We start from the raw sequence: 22,676 nt of genomic DNA, 5'->3' as shown, positions 1-22,676 counted from the left end.
TGTGTGTGTGCGTGCGTGCGTGCCTGCGTGCGTGCGTGCGTGCGTGCGTGCGTGCGTGCGTGCGTGTGTCCTCGGACATGTGGAGGAGGAGGAGGAGCAGGGAGAGAGTGGGAGATACTGTGAGGGGAGGAGATTTAATACAATGATTTGTCAGATTCAGAGTGAGTGACTCAGGTCGGTGGTAACCAAGGACACAGTGGAGAATATACAACTATACTGTATTTACGGTTTGTACATTTTCAAACATATGAATCTTAAGTTTAATTTAGTTGGAGCTCTGTGTATTTTAAAAGCAGATCAATAATTTTCTTATTTTTTCAATGCCTGTATGCATTTGATTGAGAGGAAGAGTACTGTACATGGCAACAATTTGCATACTATTACATGTAATTTTGGGACCTGTGTATGTTCTGTAGTCAGATGTTTTATGTGGCGTGTTGGGGGCGATATACTTGGATGGTGTGTACGTCCCTCATCTCCGAATAGCTCTAAGGCACAGGCAGGAAATCTTGGCATTTTGTTTTGCATCAGTGCTCCTCTTTATTAGAGAGGAACAGAATCGGCATAGAATAATAATTGGAAAATTGTAAGCTTGCTTTCATTATAATTAGCGCGATCACAGGATGCAATAATCCAATTATTTTACTTAAAAGCAAGTTTTCCTCATCCCAGTGCAATGGCTTGCAGGATGCGTAACCTCATCCCACATGGACAGACATACCAGTGCAACGGCAAACTCTGTCTCTCCCACTTCTCTCTCCCACTTACATGTAAACACCAGCATGCTTGAGTGTGCTCAGACAGCTGAACATACACTGACATATGAACACTATTTAGCGGGCCACCAGACACGCACATAAACACACACGTGCACACACCTCAACAACATACAAATAATTGAGTAAGATTTGCTGGTACATTAAGTTTAATGTGTTTGACATTCAGGCGGGAGGATGTGGAAGGCATGAAGTGGAGTGGCTTCGCCGCGTCTTTCTTCAATCAGGGCACTGCAGGGCTTCATTTTTACAACCCCCCCAACGCAAACCCAGGCCCGTCAAAGCTAATTAGCGCTGTTGCAAATGGACGCAGGTCATGGCTCTCAGCGGATTGGTCCGAAGAGGGGTCAGCACAGGTCAAACCTGCAGTATGGAATGATATAAACAATCATCTATAGACCACAAGCCAATCAATCCCTTTTAACACTATCCACTTCCTGGTTGGCTGCTCTCAGAGGTCAGGGGTCAATGTACAAAAAGACAACTGAGCCATATGGCTTTGGGAGTAAGAAGCAAAAACTACTGATTATCCATTCATTTATGTTTTAGCAATCAATACACCAGCAAAGTATTAAGGTATTGTCTGATATTTGTTGTCTGTTAAAGTGTATCCTTTATGTGCTGCCTTCTTGGCCAGGGCTCACTTGTAAAAGAGAATGTAATCTCAATGTGATTATTTTCCCTGGTAAAATAAAGGTAAAATAAAAAAAATAAAAATAAAAAAACGTCAAAATGATCTGGTAAAATGTATGGTTTTATTTATGTGCCTGCCTATATACCCATTTATACCTGCTATTTTTATTTATTTAATAATTTTGCCACATTGTACAGTAAAACATCAGACCTTGGAAAGGCAACTGTTTTTGCTGTTCATTCATGCATTTTTATACCAAATAACAATAAATAGGACAAAAGATGTGATAATGTGTAAACATTTTCTTTTTTTGCAGTTGAAATCGTACATCAGCGTGTGTTTTCCCTGCACTCTGAATAAAGCCACTTCAACATCAACACAAAGTTCCGCAATTAGCTGAGCAGAGAGAAAGGACAGAAAGACTGAGAGGGAGAAGAGGGTGCGGGGGGGGGGAGGTGGTGGAAACCAACGCTTGAGGAATTGAATTACCAGAGCCTTTTCTCATTATCATTTAGCCGTCTTTTATGGCCCACCAGTAAGAGATGATGTTCCCATGACCCCGCACAATACACAGACATATTATTCAATCCTGCCTCGATGAAATTCCTGCAAATAAAACCTTTGTGCTGGGCAACAGCTAATTATTTGACAGATTGGCCCCCTTCTGGCTCAGGTTACAGTGTGGAGTGGCCATGTTTTTTGTCCCCCCCCCCCCCACACCCTCACACCCACACCACCAGCACTCACCCACTCTCCCCCAGCCCCAGTGCAAAGAGGGGCCACTTTGAGAAAATCCCAGAGGGCCTCATTCTTTTCAGGAGATTATATATTTCAGCCCCCCCCCCTCACCTCCCTTCCTCCTCTTCCCAACCATCTATCCATCCAAAATCAGGGGAGCGTGGTGTGTGTGTGTGTGTGTGTGTGTGTGTGTGTGACACCAGTCATTTCATAGTTTAAAGGGTGTTCTCGAGCAGAAATATTTAATCTTCCCACGAAAATAAAGTTTGATGTTAGAAGACTGGAACAGAGAGAGAGAGAGAGAGAGAGAGAGAGAGAGAGAGAGAGAGAGAGAGGGTGAGAAAGAGAGAGACCTAAAAACTAACCATGTCCAATATGTGTTGTGTTATTCTGTATTTATATTACTTTGAAGAACTACTGCACCTATGCATCTAGTGTATTTTTCCGTAATACCAAATTAAAGAGCGGGGAACATTAACGGATTAAAGTTTTTGGGTGGGCATGCCTTTGGGATTGATTCAGTCCACTAATAACAAGAGTCTGTCATTAGTGTTCGGACATGGACCACCAAGATAAATGCCAACACATGTTTAAATTATCGGGAGAGTAATGGCATTTTCCTTCAGCCCTTTCCCTCCCCATAAAGATCCCGTGTTGACTCAACTAAGCAGACATTTTGAGTTATCAGCACAGGTTTAATCTGTTGCTTATTTTGCACCCATGCAGATGGTATAATTCAACCAGGGAGTGTGTGTTGAAATAGGTTCAAACTAAACAATTAATTGAAATAACGTAAGAGAAGTCCAGTGGGGAACAATGGAATGTAACTAAAGTGGTTTCGAAGCTTCTCAGGAAACTAAAATAAAAAAGAAGTATATAAAAACTATGTACATTTAATGTACAATGTATATAAACATATTTAAAAAAAATGAATACTGAATTATGTTTGGAGAAATAAATTGGATGCACTATCTATAAAATGTGGCATGTTTCCTCAGTTCTTAGTCGCTAATATTGTCTGATATATTTCTATCTAAAATATTAAACATAACTCTGAATAAGATAGATTATTGCAATTTTAATATATATATATATATATATATATATATATTCCCTTTTCTTGGCCCTGAATCTGCCTGTGAAAGTGCTGAAACAGAAACTAAAAGTCAATGATAATTTTTTTAAATTCTGGCACAGAGTGCTTGTTAAACCGCAACACTTTTGCCTACAACCCAAGAGAACTAAAACAGGGAACTGTTGCTATTGTTTGAGGCATATGGAAATTGCCATAGGTGAATATCACAAAATAAGGAATCGATATCATAAAACTGAAAATGAAAGTTGGAAATGGACAGCACAACATGTGCCATGCACGGCATATAATTTCAACTAGTGAGAAAGAGTTCAGCTGTACAATAAATGTTAGTGGCATGTTGAAAATGTGAGTATATATATGGCACCAAAACATCTACCTTTCTGTTGTTGTTGTTGTTGTTGTTGTTATGCATAGAATCAATCTAAAATGTCTGCTCTAATTGAGCCACTTACAGCGCTCCAACACATACAGTATATTATGAGCATATTACTGTTGTGCCGCTGTGTGTAAAAAAACCTTGTCATTCCATCTTTTTCTAACATCAAGTAAATGACTATCTGATGACTAAAGATATTTGTATTGTTACTGCCACTGTTCATAATGCCAACAGATGTAATTACTATGAATCCTATTGTATATTTGTGTGTCTTCGTCCCAATCTGCAGTGTCAAATGTCGAGTCAGGTTCTGGCCGATGTTTCTGCCTGTTAAAAATAAGTTTTTCCTGGCCACTGTTGCGCTAAATGCTTGCTCTTGGGGAGAATTGTTGGGTCTCTGTAAATCCTAAAGTGTGGTCTAGACCTACTCTACCTGTGAAGTGTCCCGAGACAACTTCTGTTATGAGTTTAACACTGTGAATAAAATTGAATTGAAATTGAGTACAGGTTTAGAGAATTCTACCACACAGTAAACACTAGTTTGGACAAACTCAAGCAGAAATCTATTTAGGTTTTCTCCTAAAAACTTGACAATTCGCCACTTTCTGTGTGTCTGGGGCCGTCAAATGCTTGCTGGGCTCCGCTGGCATGTCTGTGTCGCCCGACTACTGTGTTCACCTGGCATGAACCCAAGCGAGCGGAGCCTGGAGTATTCATTGCTCAACCTGGGTGAAGGTCAGAGAGTCCAGCCCTTCCCTGCTCCGCTCCCCAATGAGCAAACATATGGTCACGGAGCACCTTGAACATGTTTGGGTGACCAGAACGACTTGGCCCGAGTTGCCACAGCGAAAGAGACGAGAGGCGCCGAAGGAGGTTTAGGCTCACCTTGCTAAAGCAGAACAAGGATAAGGAAGGGAGTACGAGGCATGCCAACAACAGTGGACATCATTCACTGGTTGCACGCACACAGGAAAGCCCATGTGAAGTCACCCAACTAGATATAGCTATGAACCTCCTAGGCTGCCTCCTCCCTTGTTTCTGTTGATATAAATGTGTGTAATCATAAGGTACAATATGATCGCCCCGTTGTTCAAACAGCCAAGTCTCGTCTAATCGCTTCCACGTTTTCTCAGTGTTAAGCTCATTAGTGGGTGACCCAAAGGCATGTAGGGGGAAAAAAAAGACAAGTGAGAAAGACAAAAAAAACAAAAAAATAACAAACATCTTTGGATAATGGATGCTTGCTGTTTTGAGACCGTAAAAATAAACAGGTCTGCGGCTTTGATAATGAATATGCTGTAAACATCAGTCCCGGAGTGTGTGTTTATCACAAACGTCCAGCTAATAGCCCCGCTTGTGTGTACGCGTGTGCATACTCGTGTACAGTATGTGTACGAGCATGCCTGCGTTTGAGTGCGTGTCATTGGATGTGTGTGTATTTGTCTTTGGGCAGGCTGAGGGTGTGTGTGTGTGTGTGTGTGTGTGTGTGTGGGGGGGGGATGATGACTCGCTGTTGGACTTTGTGAATGGGATGTGAGAGTGTCTCTGGTGTCTGAGTGTCTGGCCCAGGTGGCGACTGGAAGGGCCGACTTCATTAGCCTTAAAGAGGAAACAAAGGAAGATGCATCGTAAAAAAGTGCCATCCCTCATCTGCGAGGCCACCGCCTGACACATTAGGAATCTGTATGCTCAATTAACCACTGGCAGGCTCATTTTTTCTCTTTCTCTCTCTCTCTCTCTCTCTCTCTCTCTCTCTCTCTCTCTCTCTCTCTCCCTCACTCCTGATCAAACAGAGCAAGCTGGAGCAATCACACTGGACTGGAGAAAGACTTAATACACTGCATGTTTACGAAGTTAGAAGATATTTTGTACCATTTGCAGTAAAGAGGAGCATACAAACTTGAGAATCCTTTTTTTACGTGTGGAATATACGTAAAAAAAACCAAAAACAACACACAACCTTTTTTTGCAGAAGATTCAACAATTTGTCACATCCTTGATTAAACCAAGCAAATCTTGTTGATTGCACTGAAAATGCTTTCGAAACCTTCCTCTATAAATTCCACCACTGTCTCGTTGCAGGAGGAAGAGGATAATCAGATGCCCGGGAGGACTGGAAATCGCGTACCAAAAAACACATTACTCCTGAATTCCAATTTGCACGTGAGTTCTATTATTAGAACGTCTGTTTCAGCAAAGTGTGGTGGGTAATTTACACACCATTTTTTTGTATTACAAATTAAAAACATGGCAGAGTGACACAAGAGTATAATTACAGACAGTTTTCTTTTTCTTTCTAACTCCACACCCCCAGATGTTTTTTCTTCATTTTCAAACTTTTAGTCTTCGGCCCCAGCCGACACTGACTCAAATGACATCGCTTAAGGCAATCAATCAGATTTCCTGCAGCTTCCTTTGGAGCCACAATAGGCTTTTTACAGCGTCTTTCACATGTGCGGTGGTGACGTGTGTACAGACGTTAATGTGTGAAATCAGGTTCCTCTTTAATGAGTGTTCATATAATGCATCATTAAGCAAATGTGTCAAATACATGAAAGTGTTGCGAAACATCATCTTTACATGGACCACAATCTTGACCCCAGTTTTCCCCTTTCATCAACGTGAACATGCACACAAACACACAAGCACACACACACACCAATCAGCCTTCCCCACTATTTCCTGTCTTGAACTGTGTGGCAACCTGACGATTCTTATCTTCCCATGCACCTCCTGTGGAAAATGACAAAGTGCAACAAGGACCTGTCTGAGGTGGGCTTTTGGGTGGTGTGTGTGTGTGTGTGTGTGGGGGGGGGGGTCGCTGTGATACGCATCAGCCTTTGATTAACGAGGTGAGCTAGACACTCTTTCAAATCACATGGGGTCACGGCTTAGGAGGCCTCCATCCAACACGTCGCCACACTTCACAGGGCCAACTTCTTTTTAATATCGGACCCGCCCCTTTCGCTCTCCTCTGTCCCCCTTCTGTCCCCCCGCCCCCCCCGCTGCCTCTCTTTTGACTTCTATCAGAGAGATGAAAAATGGCATGCAGCTGGCCGAGTACTTCCTTCCCCTTGTCGGGGTCAGCAGTTCACTATGCTGATGGAGACCCTCACACCTTCATTAATAAGAGTCCCCCTGCACTCACACAGGTCGCTTTGCTGCATCGCTGGACGCCCATCACTCCTACCTTTGTCTGGATTTCCTATCATTACATTCCTCCGTCGCTGCATGAGCCAGTGATTATTATGCCGATGACTGACAGCTGCTGTTTTTCTTTTGGTATTTTAGCCAGCCGGCTGACGTTGAACATTGAATCCCTGACCTTTGTCAATATGGTTAACCCCCCCCAACCCCTATGAAAACAGCCCTATGTCAAAGAATCTTACAAATCAAACTTTTAAGTTTTAAATAGAACAATATCCCCCCCAAAAAACTATATTTTGAACATGCTCATGAGTTTTGAATAAAAGTACCACATTACTCATTATTGCATGTGGCTTTGTGTTGGGCTTTTAAAAGGGGATATTTTAATTTTTTTCAGGCTGTCAACAATCAGTTGCTCACTTGGGTCAAACCACTTAAGTCAGTTTGGGATCAAAAAGCAACACAGCCTCCAGTGGCCACTAATGGGACTTTAAGATCTTTAATCTTTATAAAGAAATGACTAAAATAAAACATTTTTTTTCATAAAGAAGAATATTATGAGACTATTGAATAAATCCTACTCTATAATCAGTCCTTCCAGAAAAATGCGGAGTTTTTTTGTGATTGTTGCGGGCAAAAATCCTTGATTATGCGGCACGTTTTCTTAAAAAATGCAATTTTTTGCGATGAAATTGCGGGAACTTGAAAAAACTGCGGTTTCATCATAGCTTCATCGCGGGGTTTGCAGCTTTTCGATGATGTTCACGACGCGTAATTACATCACTTCATAACGTTCCCATGGCAACAGGGGGAAATGGCTGCTCTTGTGTGAAGTAAACGCAACATTTTTCAACTTTCTGCTAAGATATATGTGACTTTTTTGCAACCAAAATGCGGGGATTATGAAATCATGCGCGGAAATTGGCAATTTATGCGGCGAAAGTGCAGCGTATTTGAAAAAATGTCTGGAGGGACTGTATAATAAGTGTTTTGATGTCTGCTTTATTGGCAGTCTAGAGCAGAATGGATTGACAGCAGAGGCCAGGCTGGTCAGGTTTGGAGTGTGCTCAAAAAAAGAGGAGCTAATCATAATGCTGAGGTAGGCTTGTTGAGCTGCTAATTACCTCCATTATGAAGATGCTCAGTGCCTGATCAGAGGCGCCTCAGTGTATGTATATGTGTGTGTGTGTGTGTGTGTGTGTGTGTGTGTGTGTGTGTGTGTGCGTCCGTGTATACACGTGTGTATACTGGTCTGTGCCGATTAAGAGGAGGATTAGCCGTCCAGCCATCCTGAGGAGGGAGGCAACCAGGGGGGTACGGGGATAGAAGGGGGGGGGGTGATGGGAGGAGGAAGGGATGGGGGGGTGTACCCCTCCTGGAGACGAGCCCTGACCTTCTCATTTCATCCTCATTAGTATCTCATGTCAACAGAGCAGCCACTCCTTAATCATCTGCTATCATCCCAGGCCTACACACACACACACACACACACACACACACACACACACACACACACACACACACACACTGATAAACACTTGCACGCAGGCTACTTTTACAAACAGAAACTTCCTGTATATTCATCCATGAAAGAAATAATGTATATAATAACTTTTTTCTATTTTACATGAAGCGGAAGTGATGCTCCATATTAATATAATTTTCTTCAAAATAATCAGACAAACTTCTAAAAAGTACAATAGCAATAATTCTGCAGTAAGTGTATTTAATAAAAAAAACAAGTGTTACCAAAATAACTCAAGTGATTTCTCCTTTTTTTATTATTATTTTTCTATAAACCACATAACAACTCCAACAATGTGTTTGTTAGAGTTGGCTTATGGGATGGTGTGGCGGACAGCAGCACGGCTGCGTGGCAGAGGGTGGGCTCGTCTGTCTGTGTCGGCCCCGGTGCCACGGAGGCCCCAGCAGGGTCGGGGGGAGCGGGGGCTCAGGGTGCCAGCACAAATGAGCTCCATTCATTTCCCCACTTCAGCATATGGTGGCCCATTGTCCTCGGCCACAGAGGCAGAAGTGATGCAATTTGTTGGCATGTCCTGTCATTTCACAAACTGCCCATCCCACTGAGGCTCTGGCCAGCAGAAGACAAGCAAGGGCAGCTTGTTGTTCCACCCGATCCACACCATAACGTCAAATGGTAGCAACAGATCACACACACCCATACATTATAATGCCATATGCAGTAAATATTTTGATGTAGAGAAGAATAAGTCAGAAACAACAGGATCAATCAGAGAAAATCTTCCAGACGATTATAATATACAGTATCTGTGTCAATCCCTGTTGTTTTTCAGGTTATAACAAAAGCTTATCCTTATTTACAGAATAAGATTTAGTCAGAGCTAGGCATTAAGACATTATAGCCTCCTTATTTGCGTCACAGTATGCAAAGACATCAGCTTCGGCAAAACAACACATATAGAAAAACAACAAAATACTGCACTTGAAAATGAAATCAAAACCAACGTAGAAAGAATAAACAGTGAAACCTCAGGTTTATGAGTGAAAGTGAACTGGGCAGCCTGTTCCTGGTTTCACTATGCCAAGCATGAAGCTGCTGTCTGACAGGAGAGAGGAAGGAGTCTTGTTTAACTTCCTGAAAAAAGCTAACTTTTGACATAAAGTGCAAAATATAACCAATGCAGCAGCAGAAAGAAAGAAGTGTCTAGACATGACTGCATTTAGGTCAGACGGAGGAAAACATATGATCACACAGTCATGCACAAAACGATGGTAGTATATATGGTGTTGACAGGCGTTTGGACCGCAGGGTCAAAAGTCATTGAACCCATTCCACACTGACATGTGTGTGTACTGCATCCCTGCTTCACACTGTGGTTTCACTCAATACTGGCCGTGTCAGTTGGAGGTTTGGTGGTCATTGCCCGCACAGCATGCAACCACACCATGCGCTTTCTCTCTCTCTCTCTCTCTCTCTCTCTCTCTCGTGTGCACACTCTCTCGCCATGTGACGGGAACGTGGGCTTCCCACTGAGCTCCTGAGAAGAAATCAACAGAGGGGAGCAACCTTCAGACAGAAGTCAACTTCACTTCAGCCACTCTGAAGATTGATGACCTTGGTCCTGGTTTCAGTGGGTGTATAAGAAACAAGTGGCCCTCAGAGACTCATTACATCTCTGCAAAATTTAGACAACGGAGTGACATTGCTCCTGATTACCAGATTCATCATTTGTATAGGTCTGGGTGGCTCTTTCACAAATATCAGCTGGAGAACTGTACCAAAATGAGTCATGTCCTGTACTGTTAAAAAAAAAAAAAAAAAGATGAAGAAAAAACAAGATTCTGGCAAATGACGTAATGCACTTTGGTTTATTTGTCACAAGTAAGACATGCAAAAAACAGTCAGATAATCCATCTTCGTCCCACACAAACATTCAACCAGGCTAGCTGTGGTCCATCTAATACCTCAATCACATCCCTGACCTCAATCCTGCCCCCCCACCCTGTTCGTTCAGCCACCATGCTGCGGTAACCGAGATCCCTCTCCAGCCTATCCTTAACCCCATATGTACCCTCCACCCCCGCCTACCCCCCCAACCTGTCAGGGACCGGCTTCCCATGTCCATCAGCGGGTGATGGATGAGGTGGAAGGTCGTCACCCCACTCTCCAGAGTTCACCGATCCTATCAGCCATGCAGACACCTCCAAATCATAGTGGGGGACGTTATTGAAATTATACATTTAGGAAGAGCAACCTGGAACAGAGATGTGTTGCTTTGCAGAATTAGTTTTGAGAATGATGTGTCATCGACCATAAGTCATACTTCTGAATTTCATCAGCTGTCAACCATTTCTGATGCTATATTCCAACCATGCAGGAGGGAGGTTTTGGAGTCATGAGTAAGCTCTTTTTTTGATTGTTTATATATGTGTTTAAAAGCATACTCCACACATTATGCATTGCACTCCTACATTTTCAGAAGAATCACTTTTTTAAATTTTTTTTTATAAGGATCAAAATTGGTGCAGCAGAACCAGAGACATTGTGTCTTTTATTCCACTCATTCTTATTCCTTGCCAAAACCGGCAGCCTACATTACCCACAATGCAACTCGGCTGTCAATACTTTGGTCGGAGGTTCAGGTGTGTGTTATGCTAGTAGCTGCTAATGTAGCATTGAGCCGCTAGCCTAAAGCAGGGTTGCGGAGCGGGCTACAGAGGTCTGATAAGCTCAACTCTTTCTAACGCCACATCCCCAGATGTTTTTTTCTTTTTCAAACTTGATGTCACTCGACATCACTTTATCAAACCTACAAAAGGCTTTATACAACTTATTTCACAAATGCAGTACTCCCCAAGACCAATAAACAGATTTTGACGTGTAAAATTGGTGGAGTTCCCCTTTAAATTATTTACTTATGGTTTCTGAAGTACATACTAAATCTTGTGTTATTTGCTATCCTGGTCACATGGTGCTCTTGGTCCAGATCCTGTAGAGATCATACAAAGTGGCAATGAATCAGTCTGCACAAGTAAAGGATTGCTTGTTGTGTTAGAATTTTCTAGTAGTGTGAACTGTGAAGTGTGAAGATTTATTGCATTTTCCTAACAACAAGGCTTCTTTTAAAATAGATAACTGACACTAGAAAGTAGAAAAATAGAAATGATTTCCCGAAAGTGATTTTCCGTAAAAACACAATGAAATTTGATTGCACCCTGGTATAAACTAGTGCAGTGTCTCACCCCTGACTGACCTTAAATTGCCTCTTGATGCCCATGGCGCTGTAGGAAAAACAGTAATCCTATTGGCTCATTTCACATATGTCCTGGTAAACAAAGCTGAGGAAAACGGAGATGGCAAACTCAGATCCTGCATAAGTCTGTCCCCTAGTTTTCCAGCTACAGAGCCCATGGCATGCCAAAGGAGGCTGTGTTTTCTCTCACTCATATCATTCAGTCAGAGGGAGATTGATATACTATAAAGATGCACGAAAAAAAAAACAATACACAATAGTGTGAAGCCTCGCCACTGACAGGGGCATAGATCAATGTTATTTCCCGCTTTTGCAAAAATACCTAATTCCCCTTATTTAATCAAGCGTCCTCCCTCCTCAGGCCCCTCCAGCTGATTTATTACACCCGCTACCTTTATGAGTACCTGTTTCATTTTCTTGTCTCTGCTCTGACACCTAAAGTGATAGGAATTTTATGCTTTTGATAACAATATGAGTTTCACTTTGGCCCAGAATTCATGGCCCTGTCAACGGCCAATAAATAACAGCGGCGAAAACAAAGCATCCATCCAATGGGATTTACCTTGGGATGGAAGCAGAAAAGATGGAGGGAGAGAGAGAGAGAGAGAGAGAGAGAGAGAGAGAGAGATGGGTGACACGACAGCACAGGAGGTGGCGAGGAACGCAAGATCATAGTAAAAGGTCATGTCAGCGAGAGTGAAAGTGCAAAATGTTTTCTGGTGTCGCCTCGTCAGGATTCATAATTGGTGTGCTGTCATATGAGCATTTTGATAATGTCACATGAACATAAATGCCATGCTGTGACACACTGTTGTTCAGCTATCATAAGTATGTACAACAGCGGAGCTCAAACATTTTCATGTCACAGACCCTCAAGTAAAAAATCATTATAGGTCATAGACCCCCATTTGACTTTATCTCCCATGTTGTTGGTATAAGTTAGGATTTTTACTGCCTGCGCTCTGTCCTCAAGTCAGTTTGTTTTCACTCTTTAAAGTTGAAATCCTAAACATTTCAATGAACTCAAACCAGGTTTTTATATTATTTATGGTCTGCATTTTGTCTGCAATAGCAATTCAATGAGTTTTAATATGAGACTGTCCCCCCAAAAAGAATGACAACATCAGTTGTTTCACCAAATGCCCCACAAGAATGTCAGTGTTGATAATAATGCTTTAGTGACAAAGCTCTCTAGTTGCCATATGACGGGAACAACACATCCTCGTACCTAAACAACATTACAGGTCTATTTCAAAGACTACCAAAACAACACATACGACTTTTCTATGTACTGCCGTATAGATGTGACCATGGAGAAAATGTTGTTAAGCGCAACAAAAGTACATTGTTATGGGGTTAGGGTTTAGGGTTGGGGTTAGGGTTAGTAATAAATCAGGAACTGGCTTAAAATGAGTGACCTAAAACTACTCAAATGAGGACGTAACGTGACGTTATGGACGTCATTGTGTCATGGAGTAAGGTCCATAAAATTCGGTTAATTCCAAAACAGTCAACAGACAGTTGACTTTTGGTTTTGCATGGGACCCAAACCCCAATCTATTTGTTTAACGTTCCTCGTTTTAACCAGAAGTAGTAGTTTCAACCCTAGTCTATATCCACGACGTTCCACTTCCGGGATTGCTCCGATGCTGCCGGAAATTCTGCCGGATTTCACTCTTTTCGGCCAGATGTCCGTTACCTTCCGCTTTCTTTGTGTTGTAATTTTAAACTCCGGTGGATTTCTGAGGACTATGGTTAACTGCTCCTCAGATCTCTGCAGGTTAAATCCAGACAGCTAGCTAGACTATCTGTCCAATCTGAGTTTTCTGTTGCACGACTAAAACAACTTTTGAACGTATTGTGCACCAAAACAATTTCCTTCCTGAGGCTATTTTGCTGCGGCACCGTGGCTCTACCCGGTGCTTAGCGCCACCCAAGACGATTGTTATTGGTTTAAAGAAATGCCAATAAACCAACGTTATTTCTCCCATCCTGGAATTCAGTTTGGACTAGCCAGACATTCCTCCGCAGCGCTGTGGAGGAGGGTCTGGCAAAGCGGGACTATTTCAACCCAAACCACAATGTTTCCCGAACTCCCGAACAAACTACTCCAAAGAAATGACCTATCCCTAAAACAAATTGAGTCGCCAACATTAACCATTGCATTTTAAACACGTCATAATTCTCAGACATGTAGTATTTAACCACACTTGTTCTTACCACCACTAAATCCTAACACACCCCACGAGGCTTTAAATGCCTACTGTAAGAACAGAGTTCAAACATCTGCATTCATCTTTAACCCAACTGCTTTCTCCCACAAAACTAGCTTTCTGTACCCTCTCCTCGGAAAAGTGTGAGAAAGTACAGTAATAGACCAAACATTCTCATATGCATATGAAAAATGATCTCACTAATGGCGCCCAGAGGGGTTAGATAGATTTATAATGACACTTCACACATTCCATTGACAAATTGGCCGTTTCTGCGTTGTTGCCAAAAACCTTCTGGTTACCTAGGCGATGACATTAAACCGAGTGAAAATGGCTCTTGACGTGTGATAAAATCAAACAAAGATGACACACTGTACCAGACGACCAAATCTAAGGAACAGGAAGTCAAATGTCACGCATCTCAAAAGAAAGTTGCTGTAAACTGTGGTTATGGAGACTATAACGAATCACTGCCCAACCCCAAAGGTCTCTTTGTTCCAACCCCTCCTGGGTCCTCACTTAGTGAATATTATGGGTCTGAGTGAAAGGAGGGCGAGAGAGATGTTTGTGTGTCGCTACTTAAGCCCTGTGTGTGTTTGGCACATGGGCCTCAAAAGAGTGCAAAGAAAAGAAAAGGCATGGTCACGACAAGAATTCTGTGCTAAAGGGGTGTGAACTGGCACAGACTCTTGGCATGGGCACGATGCATGGTGGGATGGCAACGCACAGGAGCCTCCTGACAGACACAGAAGCTGCTTGGGGCCAAACTATCGTCTCAGTGGGGCCACAGGAGAAGACGGGAGGGAGACCAGATCAGAAGCAGAGGGGAAAATTGAGACAGATTTTCTTGCAGGTGTTGAGATAATAGACGGACAAATTATCTAATTGTTGGAGGATTTTGGGAGAGTCGAGTGGGGGAGGGGCTCAGATGGGTCAGAGATCACAGTGTAGCAGGATTTGAATTACAAAGGCAAGCAAGTTGATTTATGCAAACCTGCAAACCATGACAGATGCAAGTCTTTCATTTTTTTTCAATTTACTTTAATTTAATTTAATTTACCTTACCATCCGCTATATCAAGAGGGAGATTTACACTGAGACCTAGAAATAAGCTCAGCTAACATATTTTATTTATTTATATAACAATATTTCAACGTCTACTCACTGAAGTGGCCCATTTTGTACAGACATTTATGGTTCCAAGTCTATTTATCCTGATGACTTTGGAGATCACCTGACATTTCTTTGAATGCCAATGAGGTTAGCATAATTGAAATGTCTCAACATGGATTGCCATGAAATTTGATGCACACATTCGTGTTTCCCTTCCGATGAATTGGACAGCCTTTGGTGATGATTCCTTTCATCAATTCAACATTTCAGTTTGTCCAATACCTTGGTTTAAGACCAAATACCTGCTAGATTTATGACATTCCCATCAGCCTCATCTGTACTTTGTGTTTAGTGCTAGTTAGCAAATGTTAGCATGCTAACACAGTAAAATAAGATGATTAACATGGTTAACGTTACCAGATTAACAGTATTTAGTACTTAGTATTTCATATTTAGTAGTTAGTATTGCCATTGTGAGCATGCTGACATTAGCAATTCCCAAAACCGCAGCTATAAATACAAGTATACAGCCTCACAGAGCTGCTAGCATGGCTGTAGACTGTGTTCAGACCAAGGTTATTATAGTTTTGCATTTTTCATTACTTTTTATTTTTATTTGGTTTTGACTTTTTGTTTTCAAATTCAGTTTAGTTTTAATTAGTTTTTAAAGCGGGTTTGCTAGTTTAGTTTAGATTTTTTGAAAATGCTCAGTTTTAGTTTAGTTCTTATTAGTTTTAGTCTTTTTTGTAATATGGGTTATTTGTCGGGGGATTCAACAAGATCAGAAAAAGTATTGTGTAATAATAACTCATCAAAAACATCATAACATTTTAGAAATATGTATTCACAATGTATTCAACAATAACACCAATACATAAAATGAAGCCTACATATGGTCATAAATATGTAAACAGTCTTCCTCCCGCTTCTGGTGTTCCTGCGTATGTACTAACCAGCAGCTGTCAGGTCGCCGGTGAAAGCCCTCCTGTAGTGTTCTCTGTCCTGCTGTTGTCTCCGTCATGCTGCCTAGCCCTGTATCCATACATCCATGCCTGTAACGTTACCGGGGTTAGCTTCTGTTTCGGGGAAAGGGGGCTTTGAATGTACTTTAAAATTCGTGGGATGTTTCCCTGTAATAAATTGATCACATATTTTACCACCTTCCACTGAAAGGCACTTTCATCTGACACAGTCATAATCAAATAGGACTTCCGCTTTCTTCCGACTTTCGGTACCGCTATGATGCCCGATGAGAGGCACGTAGCCACGGACATGTTGTGTTCAATTTGACGTGGAATGTCGGAATTTCTGGATTCCAAATCGGAAACTATACATGTCTACAGGAAATGTCATGGTCGGAGAGATATAACGTTATTTGCTCTATGAAAGATCGACAAAGACGAAAACTAAGGACATTTACTCGATCATTTTATTTTAGTTAGTTTTGAAAACAGACATTACAGTTTTAGTTTAGTTATTGTTTTTTGTAATGCCTCGTTTTTATTTTTATTTCAGTTAACAACAATGTTTTTTCTCACCTAGTTTTCGTTATTTCATTCGTTTTCGTTAACGATTATAACCTTGGTTCAGACAAAGCAAATTTTGTGGTAAAAAAGTGGTAGTATGAACCCAGGCTGGTGCAAATTGATGCTACCTAGCTTACAGCAGTGGTGGAATGTAACTAAGTACATTTACTCAAGTATTGTACTAAAGTACAATTTAGAAACGCTGTTTGTATGTAGTCGTGTAAAAAAGGGAAAACTGAGGTTTTGTCTTGTAACGACAGATTTTGCACCGTTTTCTCCTTTGTGATGCGTCACAAATGAGGTGACATTTCTTGCAATAGCAGACATAGCCAAAATAGTATGATAACAGGCTTACTAGCAGGACTTTTTTACATGTTTACAAAAATGGACAGTTACTCTTCCATTGTATTGTGAATGTGCTACCGAGGTCACTGCATAACCCAACTCTGCCAAGACCCAGACCCACTACCAGTGTAGTCAAAACCACCTAAACCAAGTCATCACCAAGACCAGAGTGTATCGAGACCAAGGCAAGACCGAGATTTTGAAGGATTGAGACCAAGTCCAGATCAAAACCAAGGCGGGCGAGACCAAGTCAAGGCCAAGCCCAGAACATTGCGAGTCCGACACTGCATGACACGATAAAATGTGGAAAATGCTAACCATAGGCACTCCTCCAATTGATCTGAAAGATCAACATTCCCATAAAAAAACACACAGAAAACAAATTAAGATTCTCTTCATTCACCTCTTTATTGCCATAAGTGTATCATAAGAAATGCCTTGATGAAATAATGAAAAAGCAGGTGTGGTCTTGAAATAAAACCCTGATTACCCTCTTTATCTGAGGCAGAGACAAGGCCGAGTAAAAATACAGTCGATTCAGACAGAACAGAAACCTTCAAAAAGACCGATCTGGAGTACTACAAAACTGGCCACTACCTACTACAGGGTTTAGTGAGAACATTTTAAATGCTATGCTTTTTCTTTAGATTATGGGTACATTAATGATTGTTAAACCTTCAGATGGGTCTGTAGGATACACTCTTTTTATTCACTTTAGTTAATTATTTGCCTTTCTTTCTTTTTAAAATGAATGTTTTTCATGAATTTTTCATCCTGGTCGACTTTTCTTTATCACCTACTGGAGGTGAAACCGCACCACTGCATCACTTGCGTATGCAGTGCAGTGTATTAGTACATACTGTATTACATTAAAGGTGCAGACCTTTAACACAGAAACACATATACGTACATTCTAATCAACAAGCTCGACTTTAAATGATTCAGAGACACGGCTCAGCCCTATCCATATTCTCTGGTGAGAGAAGCCTGGGTAAATTTGGAACATCACACTTTTGAGAGCGTGAGCTTCAACTCCCCTGGGTCATTTTCTGCTCTGGTCTTAATTGAGAGTGTTCTGGAAAAATCATTACTATATTAATGATTTAACACAAAGTAACTACCTGCTTTTTTCCAGGAGGAAAGGGAGATTTGCTTCGAATCAATACCCATGCACGCTCATTATACATTATAAGGGGGGTAAAGTTATAGTAATTAGGCAGACACCAATAACTTTTTAATGATCTTTGTTTTTAATTGCATATTATCGGGTTGCACAGTCTGTGTGTTTATACCCAAATATAAGATAATGGTGAGAGGAAAGGTAGATAAAAGAGTGGAGGCACCTGCAAGGTTCTTTACCTCTGCCACAGCAACAGCACTGATAGTCTGCAGCGTGCATGGAGGAGAGGATGAATGGGAGCATCTTTAGTGCATTCTCTATCAGTTTTCCAGTAATGTGCTGTGTGTGTGTGTGTGTGTGTGTGTGTGTGTGTTGTGAAATAACACTTCCCTTCCTGCTGTCTATTAGGGTGAGGAAGTGAAAGGAATTTCACAAAGAATGCTGTGAGGAAGTTTCAGAGAAATCAAAACATTAATATGCCAGTTGAATCTTGCGATGTTACCATCACATACTTCCTTTTTTTTTTTTATAAAAGGATGCCTCAGAGGTGAAGTAAAAATCACCAACATTGGACATTCTAAATTAATCTGAGCTCTATTTCAGCCGATTATAGGCAGCCTTGTGTGCCAGTGTGGGCTGAAAAGGAAAGGCGCCCTTTTGCCACAATAAAAAAAAAAAAAGCAATGAAAATATGAATGAAAATGAGGATAAAATGTAACAGCAATGGATAGCCATGTGTTAGCTCTTAAAGGGGAAGTGGTCTACTCAAAGCAGTGGAGGGGTGAGCATCTAAGACAGAATACGGTGGGTGGGAGGGAGCGGGGTATACATGTGGTGATAGAAAGAGCCCTGGAATGCCAGGCTGGCAATCCAGGACTGCTCTGAATAAGTGAGCCAGCCAAGAGCTTTTTTTTTTTCTTTCTTCTTATTCTGCCTGATGCCTTCCTTTACCCTCCCCCTCCCCCCTCCCTTTCCTCTCTCGGCCTGTTCGCTCCGAAACTCCACGGCAGATTGTCGATTCAATGACTCCCCTGTCAGGTGATTATCTAGGAGCTTTAATGTAATCTTCCACTCACACGTACCATATTTCAATTACGACTGCCATTGTGAAGCAAGCGGCATATCCAATTCGCCAATCGCCCCGCAGTTGCCTCAACAATGTCAACTGTAAAAGAACGCCAGCTGAAGGCAATTATGCATGTTTTCAGAGCCAATTATGATTGCTCTCACGGCGGTGGTTATGCCACGAGCAAGGGAGTGTTCCGAAATTTTTAATTTAACGACAATATGCTCGTGGTATGTTTCAGCGTACAGCCCCCACTCCCGGGCCTGCCATCTCAGCATCCACAGAGGGAACCATTAAGGCAGATAGGAGAAGATTATGGCCTCTCTCAAGGGCCACACTGGGAGCACAGGGAGGGCCTCAGCAGTGCAGTGTACATGGCATCCACTCATCCTCTCTGCAGGATCACAGCTGGCAGGGCTGAGTCCCAGCTAGACAGGCAGGCTGGTTAGCTCGTCTTCCAGTTTGGACTATGCCTGCAGAGGGAGCATAAACTCCACAGCAGGCCACAGACTGGGAGATGCTGTAGAGAGAGATCAGAGGCCGCTCTGCGGGGCTTCTTTCCTCCATATTTCTGAGGAGCAGGCTCAACATCATTGGGTCTAAAAGCTTTTGTAAAATAGTCTTGGACTGTTTTCACTTCACGCTGTGAAAACCTGTTCAAATCAATGTACACAACAAACCGTTAAATGAGTAAAGAAAGGTCTGAATTTGTCCACAAAATACATTCATTTTGAAAGTCCTACAACTTTTTTTTTAAAACTAATTTCTCATTTTTGGTTTATTTTTGAATCAACAATTTGGTCTGCAAAATGTCATAAATAAATTAAAAGTGCCCATCACAAGTTGCCAGAGCCCAAGCTGAACTTTACATATGAGAAGGTGGAAATAGCTTCTTTTTTTCTTTCAATTTATTCACTAATAATCAATAAATCAAGTAACTACTAATGGTTTTAGCAGTATTTTGGTAGCAGGAGAAACAGGTAAACCGACCTTAGAACACCAGAATCGTATTGTAAGTGGGGAAATCAAGATTGAATTGCGATTCTGCATATGTTATTACCTGATTTTTACAAACCAGAGTTTATGGATCACACAGATTTGCATTTACCATCGCAGCACTAAAGTAGAGCTTCTAGTGATAGAGAATATAAACCATCAGTAGTTTTGGGCAACAGATCTTAAAGCGCCATTCTTCAAATAACAGAATGCAGGTTAGCTCTGAGCCCCCCCCCACCCTCTCCCACTGGGATGTTTGTATAAAACCCAGTCAGTTCTCAGGGGTAGAGGTTGACAGGAGAAGACATCGCCCCAGTCCCTGGGAGATTGGCGAACACAACACATATATTAATGCATTAAATGTGTTGACTGTGTTCAGCCCAGGGGTGTAGGAGAGAGAGAGAGAGAGAGAGAGAGAGAGAGAGAGAGAGGTAGGGGAAAGGAAGAAAGAAAGAAAAAAAAAGAGAAAAAAGCAGTTGTAATGTATGGTGTTGTCTTGTATAGCGTGTCTGGCAGCGGGGGGGGGGGGGTGGGGGGGGGGGGGGGGGTTGGAGGAGTGTCGGCCAGATTATAAGGCCTGTGGTGAGAGATGAGGGATGGCCGACTTGTAAACAAGTGACAAGCGTCCTGGATGACAATTCCTAATCCATCATAGCGCTGTCAGCGGTGACCGGCGAGGTGACGGACAGGACCCAGGAGAGGGGACAGCTGCTGCACGTCAATCCACATCATAATTTGAAAAGCTTTTTCCACATGATCCGAGAGCAGAGGGGGAAAGAAAGAGGGAAGAACACATACACGTCCCGCTATCTGCCACCTTCTCCTCAATCTGCCTCCTTCTCCTTCCCTTCCCTCCTTCTCACATTCTTTCCATCCTCCTGCTTTCTTCCTCGCTGTTGTGGTTAGAGATGATGTGGTTTCCTCTTCCCTTTCAGATGGTGAACTAGGAAACCGTGGCATCCTTGAACTTGTCTTTGCTGATGGGACTATAATCAGATGAAGATAAAGTGCTGAAAAAAACAAAAACACAAGACACTTTAAAAATGTAATCAGCGAAACCACCTGGATGTGTTCAGACATATTTGTATATTTAGGCATATTTAGGAACATGTCATCACCCTTACTTAGGTCTGCAGCTTTGAGTGTTTTGTTTTTCACTAGCAGGGTGTCATACCATTCTGGTGTTTTTCTGCTTTTTCATTCGTGCTAAGTTAAATAAAAAACAACACTCCAAACATAAGTTTGAACCCTTATGTTTAGCTGACATAGGTCTAACTTCCTCATTGTTTAGAGTCCCACAGGCCCCACTGCTGTATGTGTCAAAATGATAACGATAATTGCAAAATTCACCATTTGTTTTTTTGTTTTTTTTCCTTCTTCTGAGCTTTTTAGAATACCATAGGTAAAACACTAAAACACAAACTGTGCCCCCACATTCGATGAACAAAACAGAAATGACCATAAAGCATCGTAACTACGTTAAAAAAAAAAGAAGAAAATATGACATGTTTTTATTTGAACGGGGTTGTCCACGCATCTTCTGGCAGCGTGCAGCTTCCTTTAATAGTGCAAACAGATAAAAAATCTCAAATTAGTTCATAATTCAGTTTCTAAGAAAATTCTCATAAAATTGGGAAAAGTCATGAAGTATCAAGGATAAATAAACAATGTTAAGTAGGTTTGTTTGAGCTGTTCAAGGGGGCCCACTATCAATGTTGTGAACAAAAATGATTGTTGTAAAAAAAGTCATATACTGATCATGTAACACACCTCAATGAGGTTTCAGGGAAATTGATAACAGGCTGTTGGTACAAATTGAATTAATGTATGAGAAAAAAAGACAAATCTTACAAGAGAATGTGAAATTTGTGGCAGTCTGTGATTTGTAATACATTTTTTTAATTTTTTAACTTTTTTTTAAATGCAAGCATTCTGACATCATCACATTCTAGTGTCCAGATAAGTGATCCTGGTTAACGCCAGGTGTAAAGAGGCCCTATGAGTATTAATCCTTCTCTGGGCTGTCGGCGGGCTGATTTAGTCGCCCATGTTGGGTCAAGGCCCTCATTCTTTTCTTAAAGACCTCGCTTCCCTGCCAAACCGGGATTTCCGATTGAGGGGGCCTCAATAACAACTTTGATGTGGACGGCGTCCTAGAGGGTGAAGTGAAAGGCGAGAGGGAGGAGGACCGCACAATGGCCTGACCTTCCTACTGCATCTGCACAGATCCCACTCTAAATGGGCACATTGATGCTGCTGCTTAGCTCTTTGCTGGGAGTCCTGATGGAGCCAACACTGGGGACTGGGACACAGCAAAGCCTGGGTACCTGCCAACAGACAGGGACAAATTGATTGAGATCAAGCCAGCTCTTATTGCATTAACCCCCCCCCCGTTCTGCTTCAAGCAGTGTTTAAATAGAGGTGTACTGTTATAATAAAATTATTTACTTTTCATACTTTTTTGTCACTTTTTAATTGAGTTTTATAATTGTTTACTGACTAAGTTTGCTCCATTTTGTCAATTTCTATTGCGCTACATTCTGTAATGCTTCACACAATCATTGGAAATTTTGGCCTTCAGTCTTGCTGGCTCAGTTTGCAGAGACACTTGTGTATAAATACACAAGACTGCCTGCATTGTGCCAGAGGCATTGTCACTCTTAATGATGAAGTTGAAATTAAAACAAAATCCCTCCAAACCATGTTTTCTTTCACTCAAACAACTTAATGAAAACAACTCGTGAAATCAATTATTTTCATTGAAAGTACATGGAGCCAACCCTGTGTGAGCTTT

General features: G+C 41.7%; 1 long non-coding RNA gene across 1 annotated transcript in view; it reads left to right on the top strand.

The window, feature by feature from the left end:
• Positions 1–22,338, top strand: part of LOC144519989 (uncharacterized) — a 74,721-nt gene extending 52,383 nt beyond the window's left edge. Inside the window, exons 3-4 of the long non-coding RNA XR_013502161.1 lie at positions 5,703–5,783; positions 20,818–22,338. This is a non-coding gene — a long non-coding RNA (uncharacterized LOC144519989). The remainder of the gene's footprint in view (positions 1–5,702; positions 5,784–20,817) is intronic.
• Positions 22,339–22,676: the final 338 nt, after the last annotated feature.

Source organism: Sander vitreus, chromosome 6 (assembly GCF_031162955.1).
Source record: "Sander vitreus isolate 19-12246 chromosome 6, sanVit1, whole genome shotgun sequence".
In the NCBI taxonomy this organism is placed as follows: domain Eukaryota; kingdom Metazoa; phylum Chordata; class Actinopteri; order Perciformes; family Percidae; genus Sander; species Sander vitreus.
This window is presented reverse-complemented; position numbering and strand designations above follow the sequence as displayed.